We start from the raw sequence: 8,824 nt of genomic DNA, 5'->3' as shown, positions 1-8,824 counted from the left end.
TACATCCTTGAAGGCATGGAATATCCTGCTCTGGCATTCTCCGCCTTAATCTTTTAGAAGGGGTCCCTTATTGAACAGAAAGCTAGGCTGTTGACCTGAAAACCACAACATCTCTGCCCAGGTAGTGTCTGGTCTCCTCCGGCTTCTCATGTGGGTGCTGGGATCCAAACTCAAAACCTCATGTTCTCATATCAACTGCTCTTATCCATTCTCAGTCACCTCTCCAGATTCCAAAACTCACTTTTAATGCCACTTACACATGTCTTTCAAAATGTATTAAAACATAAAGCCAATCTCTTCAGTAAGTAAAGAGTGTATTTAGATTTTTATGAGAACACCTTTATTTTTAAGAGATTTTCATGAAAACTAGGGAAGCCAATGGCTTTCATCAAAAACAGCACTTCATTTAAAACAACAGAAGTTCCTGAACAAAAAGCCTTGTGGCAGATGCTCACATAATCAAACTGTGCTCATCTGAAAAGAAAAAAACATTAACACACTGTATTAACTTGACGTTTTATTTGATTAACTGGCACTCTCATAATATAAAAATTACTCTGATGTTATTAGCACAAATGTATTGACATTTTTTTCTCAATGAATATAAGAGGCAGAAAGTAGGCAAAGATATAAAGTTCTTTATGGAAAGGAAAGCAGCCTATTGGGTACATATTTCAGCCTTATAACAATAATTTGTCTTATTACGATTTGCATTATGTTAGCCCAAATGTGAATCTAGCTTTTAAAAAACATTAGCTTAATTATGAAAGACATGTTTTCTATTTTGATTGTCTATGTGAGAAAAAGCACACATTCGTTATGATTAAAATGCTTTTTACAGCTGTTTTTACAATGATTTGCTTTAATGGCACTCTTAAGAATGCTTCTGTATATAATAGCTTGGTAGTTTTGAAGAAGATATGGAGGACCTCTTGGCATGGATATTAATTTTTATAGCTACTATAACATAATACTGAAAGCTGGGTGGTTTAAAACTGTAATGTAGTCACACAGTTCCAGAGGCAAGAAGTTCAAAATCTAAATGCACCCCAGACCATGCTTCTCTATTGGGTCCAGATTGATGCTTTATCCTGTCCTGGCTATAAATGACAGATGTCCCCTTTTATTGTCACTTGGTTTTCAGCCACAGAAATCTTCTTCCTGCTCTGCCACCATGTAGTATCCCTCCTCTTGTCTTTGTCTTCCCCTTCCTACTTGAATAAAGGCCTCCAGTCCTGTTGGGTTAGTGCCTTTCCAAACAGAGTACGACCTCATCATAATTAGATTATATCTGCTTAGACCCCACTTCTAAAGTGCTCCCTTTTCTGTCAAAATCAGGACCTAGAGGCCAACTGATTCAATTTCCAGGCCAACTTTGAATGTTCTCTAGAAAAGTCTTTAAGATAAGGGTCAGGAGGAATAAAAAATAAAGCTCTGAAGCTTGGGTATCATCTGTAACATCTACTATACACACTCTAAGATCAACAAGGAATTTTAAAAACTTGGTTTGATAAACTTGGTTAGTAGTGATAAAACCATAGGAGTTGGACAAATAGTACAAGATGTCTACATGTATTTTACCTGGTTATATTGTGTCTAATAATAAGGTTCTGTCAAAACTAGGAGGTCAAGATTGGCACAGGGGTCAAATCCTTTGTTGTTTAATCTTGATAAAAAGCCCTGAAACCATCAATGCAAACAAGATACAGAACTATGTTGTCACCTCAAACCCTCCCCTCATTCCTATATAGTCACACTGACCACCTACCTTATAGATAATAAGATTCTAAGAATTGCAGAAAATAGAATTGGGGGAGGTTCTCTGTGAACCAGTGTCTTCCGAACCTTACAGGGTTATTGTGCTAATGAACTCATAGCAGCTGTGGTTGCCTGTATGATACCTAGACGAGATAAATCAGTCACAATCCAAGCACGCGTGGGGGAGTGGCTCACAAAGGCACCTGAGGAGTTATTGACAGCTGATAACTGCAGTTGGAGGATGGGACAGTTTTCTTAAGGGGAGCGGTACCTGGTTGGTTTTCCATTCCTTAATGATTGGTCACACTCACAGCGGCAGCATTAATTGAACTCAGTGGTTTTAATAAAGACGACATGATATTAGAAAAGGGATGTGTTGGTGGGAGTCAGGGAAGAGCTGGAGGGGAGAATGATTTTACATCTCACACATGTATGGTATTCTCAAGGAATAAGGTAACAAGTGTTTTTAAAATAAATTAAATAAAAATGTGATTTCTTTGAAACGGGCAAAGGACAGAATAACAGTAAGGGATAATAAGAGATAATAGACAACTAGTAAAATTGGCTGTTATTTCTGAAGATCTGAAATAAAAAACTTTTTTTTTTTTTATGAGACAGGGTCTCTCTGTGTTGCCTTGGCTGTCCTGGACTCACTTTGTAGACCAGGCTGGCCTCGAACTCACAGAGATCCACCTGCCTCCGCCTCCCAAGTACTGGGATTAAAAGCATGCGCCACCACACCTGGCCTGAAATCAAATTTTACTAAGCCCAAATCCAGGCTACTTAGTTGTATAAAGTTAGTTAAACCAGCCCATGCTTTCTTAAAATTTAATCCACTTTACAGAATTACTGGGACAATGAAAATGGAAGTGTCCTCAGAGCTAAACCACCGTCCATGACTTTTTACTTTCTACCAGTTGGCTTCCAGTCACAAGCCGTGTTTCCTGTGGTAACTACTCACCTGAGCCCTTCCAGTTCAAACATGGGATTTGAGCAAATCCTTATTCTAGTGCCTATTCCCAACTGATTCTTACAACCACTGCCATTTCCAAATGTGTACACTCCTGTGGGATAAAAAGTAGTTTGATAAGATGTGGATAGGAAGAATAGTAGCACATCAAGACATCACTGGCTTCCTGTTTCATCATGCTGTAAATTGGTATCTTTTTAAAAACAGTCAAATAATCTAGGCAAACTTGTATCATCTTGAGGGTAGTACATGGAGAGAGATTGAGTATAAAGGACTAAAACTCACTGTTTCAGTCTAATAATTAATGCATTTAAAATTATTTTTTCTAATTTTGAGACTACCATGTAATTACATAATCTCCTCCTCCTACTAATATGCTTTACATTTTCTATGTAGAACTCAATAAGCAAAGGATAAATTGAAGTCTTTTCTCTAATCTCATTTGAAAATGCAGGAATTAAAATATTATTTTGTAGCCTGTAAGTTTAGAATTATTATGTTAACATAACAATCCATGATTGTGAAAGAAATATTGTTTAATTTTAAACTAAAAATCATAATTGTCTGTACAAACTGTATCTTTGTCTTATAATCCATTTCATTTGGATATCAAGTTTTTCAAAATGTTTCTATGTTGAAATAGTCTTTCCTCAGAACTCTTTAAAATCACATAACAATGGCAGAAAGAAACTCCAAAATTAAATTAGGAAATTAAATATAAATCTATAAATGAACTCAAAAAGTCTCTATCACTTAACACTTTAACATCTTTCATGTCCCCAAATCAATAATAGATGGCCTTCTCTAGAAAGTACACAGAGAGCCATGTTTTCTGGGTGACTCTGCTCAAAATATTCCTGCTTCCTTGGAAATAAATAGCTTTTCTCCATCTACCAAGTGAATATACCATAAACTCAGTAATATTTCATTCAGGTAAACTTTTTTGTGTGTGGCATAAACATTTCCTAGTTAGGCTGTAAGACCTGGTTATATGAAGTTATTATTGTTTAGCTGAATGCAAAGTGTCAAGTGCTTTACCATCCAGCATCATTTCCAGGCTTATTTTAGATCCTCTGTGAACTATTGTGACAAATCCACCTTTTTGCAGGTGCACAGCATATGGCATCCTTGAACTTGTCTCTAAAAGTGTCAGCTACCAGGATCCTGGGTGATAAAAATGTTCTTTGTGCCTTCCCAATGAAACTTCGTATTCTTTTTCTTTGTGGTCTTTGTTTAATTGTAAAAGAACATTAAACCAGAACGAATGATCTCAAAACCAAAATAACACATTTTTTCTTACTACTTTGACATATAGAAGAAACAAAATATTTGTCATAATTGTCATGCTAGCACAATTGCAGATTTAATTTAGTTATCCCTAGGGGTCCTTCCATTCTAATGCTGGGTGTTTAGACTCCCTCAGGACAGGCTTTCATGCAATTAACCAATTTCCTAAAATAAATATATGTAGGGAAGAGGCTCATGCTTTTTGTTGCTGTTGTTGTCTTGTAGCCTTGATATTTTGAAAATAATTGAATCCTATTTGAATATGTGTTCACTGTTTGAAACTGGAATGTATGTATATATGTCAGTACATATGTATGTATCTATGTGTTTTAGGACAGGCTTTGTGTTTAGTTTCACTTGTGTGCAAGCTGGAATTGGGTTATAAATGTGCTATGATATAAAGAAAAAAAACTGTTAATGTGACATTTGTACCAGAAAAGCTCAGAGGAATGCATCCTTATTTGAAAAATAAATGCCTCCAAATATGTGAAATGCCCTCATCACTTGTCACAAGCTCCTTCTGTGGTGTTAGAATATTTTTCCAGCTAATATTAAAAATGAAGCATCCCTACTTTCTAGTCTATTCTCTCTTAAGTTTTAAAGCACAGAATGAAACAAAATAAAAGTTTCACAAGCTTATGTCCTCCTGCCTTTTGTGGGATTGATCCTTATGAGCCACTTATCTGTTATGTGGCCAACTCTCTTTCTATTTAAGCATTAATATTTGATGTGAAGGCTGAGAAGAATAATTCCCTATGGCTAGAGTGAGTCTCAGTATGTTTTTTTTTCTGTATGTGTAACACACACACACACACACACACACACACACACACACACACACGTGCATGTCAGGTATCCTCCTTACACACCACTTCATTTTTTGAGTTAGTCTTGTCACTGAACCCGAAGAGTCCTGTTTTAGCTAGACTGGCTGGCCTATGGGATCCAGGAATCCTACTGTCTCCATCTTCCCAGCCCCGGGGATTTTATATATATATATATGCCACAGACCCTGATTTTTCAAGTGGGTACTGAGTATCTGTAATGCAATGCAAGCAATATATGTACTGAGACCTTCCTCACACCCCAATATGGTATCTTACCTCTTGAAAATGGTTTTATTGTTACTGAAACACTATTTCCTTTCACTTGTGAATGCTGATTATATTTTTCTCTTTTGTACCATTGTCCCTGAAAGCAAATCTTCCATCTCATCTCTTATTTCCCTCCTCCTCCTTATCATCATCATCATCATCATCATCATCATCATCATCATCAACAACAACAACAACAACAACAACAACATTGTTTTATAAGTCAGTTTTGCTTTTAAGTAACCAGGTACCCTAGAGTGGCTCCAAATTTGTGATCATTCTGCCTCTCCTCACAAATATTAAGATAATAACTTTAAAATGCCATGCCCAATGACACAGACACATTAAGGTAAAACCTACTAGTCACTTTGCTAAAAATGTCACATTTAAAAACATATATAATGCAAGTATGCATATATATGCATTTTTAAAATCTGTTAATTGTGACTTACAGGATATGAGCATGAATCTGTCTTAGACTTTTCCATCTGGAGATACACATCTGGGTAGTATGCCCAAGACTGGAGACAATCCATACCTGGTGATATGTTATTATAAGCCCTACTGAAGCTCATCATTTTAGACTGAGGTAAGGGAAATGCCAAAACACAAACTGTAGTTGATGTAAACATGTTTTTGTTTTGATCCCAAGTGTTGGGTGTGAAACAGACTTGTGAGAGGGCCTGGGATGCTTGTCTGCTAGAAGAGGAACTGCCTCATGTGGAAGCATGGTCTTTGCCATCTGAGAAACACCCTGATGCAGACACTGAGAGGAGATACATAGGAGCTCCACCATCAGAGGCTTGGCTTTTGGCTTTTGCACCACTTCACATTGCTTGGCTCTTCATCACTTCTTAGAGAGAAAGGCTCCAGAGGACACTTCAAGGATCTGAGTTCTGGATACTGCTCCATGTTCCTGCTGCTGCCGTTGCAGCCACTTTTGCAGAATTTCTGATTTGCTGTTTATTGGGTATGCTAAAATCCTGATGACAAAGGGTGAAATCTACTCAAGGAAATGAGCCTAAAATGGCCTCCTGTTCCTATTAGCCTCTTTTTTTCCTATCTAGAGTAGGTGAGTTGGAAAGGAGGTATAGGCGTTAAAGAACCCTAAATAATATAGGTTTGTAGAACTATCAAGGCCTCTAACCACAGCACCTGACTTAATCTGTCTGTAGGTCACCAACTTCCATATGCCAGCCGAGAAGAATATGACTGTTTCCTAATTGGTCCTTAGATATTTCAGTTTTGATGATTTCATGTTTACAAACTAATACAATTCAATATTAAAAACTAATGATTAGAAAATAAGACTAAGGCTTTACACACATTTTCTAATCCAAAGATGATATGTAAATGACCAGCAGATACACAATAAGTAACTAGACATCACTGTCACCATCGTCTATGGAGACAAGTGTTATCAAAACCGAATAAAAAATGATGAAACCATAGATAAAAAGAAAATTGATGAAGGAGTGTAAGTTGATATAATGTTGTGGGGAAGACTATTAATATGCCTTTAAAAAATTAATAGCAAGACTACCATGTGGATCAACAATGCCGCCATACCCGGGTAGGTATCTGCAGGAAAGCTCCATATCCAACATAGAGGTGAGACCTTAAAAAAATTTTTTTTTTGGTTTTTCGAGACAGAGTTTCTCTATGTAGCCCTAGCTGTCCTGGACTTACTTTGGAGACCAGGCTGGTCTCGAACTCACAGTGATTCACTTGCCTCTGCCTCCTGAGTGCTGAGAATAAAGGCGTGCACTACCAATGCCCTGCCAGGTGAGGCTTTTTAAAACTCTATTTTAAAAAAGAAAATATCTCATCATCTAACCCACACTAGCCATGAACTTATGTAGCCAAGACTATCTCCAAATCTTCATACTCTTGCCTTAGCCTCACAATACTGGGATTATAAGCATTTGTTGTCACACCAAGCTTAATGCATTGGTATGCATACATACATACTACATACATACATACATACATACATACGTATGTACATACATACACACACATACACAAACACACATACATACACACACACACACACACACACACACACACACACACACACACATAACAATGCTATTGAGCCTAAGAGTAGATATAGCAATTGAAATAATTCACACTAGAGAAATTAACAGAAGCAATGTACCCAAGTGGGAAATGCTATCAGGAAAATGTTCTGTTTAAGAGGCAAACATTCAAATATGTTGTTTGTTGATAGAAAGATTCAGTACTGAGGTTCAGTACTGAGGCCTAACATGAAGTGGTGGTGGTTAGTCATACTTTTCTTTCAACCTCTTGCCATATGATTTTGTTTTTTTATCAAGACATTAAAGTTCATTTTCTTGACTTTTACCTTGAACTCAACCTTGGATTTATTTCAACAAGCCCAATGGTGAAGAATTGTCAGTCCAAGTCTTGCAAATGTAGGCTTTAAGAAGTCTCAAAGTGTGATTTCACCTCCTTTGAATATCTTCTTAATGAATTAGGGGAGTTATACATCTTCTGTAGTGTTGGAGAAGCACACAATGAGAAAAAGGCATTGCAATCCAGCAAATACCCGCACAACCATCAGACACATGAGCAAAGCACTCTGGGATAATCTGTTCTTGTCAGACTACCAGATGAGAGTGGTACCATGAGTGGTCTCAGAAATGAGCCACAACACCCATCTAAATAATCCCAAATTCCTCAACCACAGAAGCATGGAATGTAAGGAATGTGTGTGTCTCTCTCAGTAATTTAGGAATGATTCATTAACATGAATAATGAGAGATGGCAAACACTCTTTAAAAATTCTTACAGTTTTGATTTTTCACTACTTGTTTTTACTGTTCTTATTAGATAAACTAAGGAATGTTTTATGCACTAAATTCAGTTTGTACTTAACCATGTCTGTGTCATAACTATATATAATTTGCATGAGATACCTAATCAGTGCAATATATATATGTGTGCGTGTGTGTGTGCTATAACATAATGTCAACCATTGCTATCTATTTTAGGCCATTTTTCCTACCTTCTTATTATAGAGCCAAATATTCAGGTACGTATGGTCAGAACTGAGATATTTCTTTGATAAGATAGGTTCTAAAATACTTTTATAAATATAATTTTGAAATTGATATTATTTAATCTGTGAGTGTCTAATAACAAAGAATATCAGGTTTTCATCAAATAGATCTCTAGCGCTAGAGAAAAGGGAGTTATAATATAAAGAGTAAAAATTATTAATATTGTAAGCTATTAAAAGTGAGTTATTTTGTGATACAAAATATTCATAAATTTCATAATCATGGGATAGAGCATCTTGATTTCTCATCGCCTTTTTTAAGAGCTAGAGTTTGTGAATAAGGGTCCCTCAATATTAACCATGCTTAATAATTCTGTCTGCTTACACATTCGTTCTTTTTGTACCTGCATTGTCCAAATTCAAGCATCTTCTAAACTTGCAACCTAAGCAACAATTGGATTTATCTCCAGCCATAAAATCATTATTAAATTTAATTCATTTCAACTATAAAATATAAATGGATTTGGGAAAGTGCATTATAAAATGAAAGATAAGGTTATTAGTTCATGGTCACAGATTTTTATTGTCTTCAAAATAAATGTTCTTAACAGACTGTCCAAGACATAAATGAAGTCACCATGTAGTGCTTTAGAAAACTCACTAACTCTCGGGAAAAGGGTAGGAATGCAT

General features: G+C 36.3%; 1 long non-coding RNA gene across 1 annotated transcript; it reads right to left on the bottom strand.

Annotated features, from left to right (window-relative positions):
* Positions 1-344: 344 nt before the first annotated feature.
* Positions 345-7,580, bottom strand: LOC311608369. The gene is made up of 3 exons (XR_014782936.1): positions 7,478-7,580; positions 2,720-2,822; positions 345-474 (listed from the first exon to the last, which is right to left on the bottom strand). It is a non-coding gene; the product is annotated as an uncharacterized lncRNA (long non-coding RNA).
* Positions 7,581-8,824: the final 1,244 nt, after the last annotated feature.

This window comes from Acomys minous, assembly GCF_964271855.1.
Source record: "Acomys minous genome assembly, chromosome: 11".
NCBI classification, from domain to species: domain Eukaryota; kingdom Metazoa; phylum Chordata; class Mammalia; order Rodentia; family Muridae; genus Acomys; species Acomys minous.
Note: the sequence above shows the minus strand (reverse complement) of the source record. Positions and strands in the feature narration are given on the sequence as shown.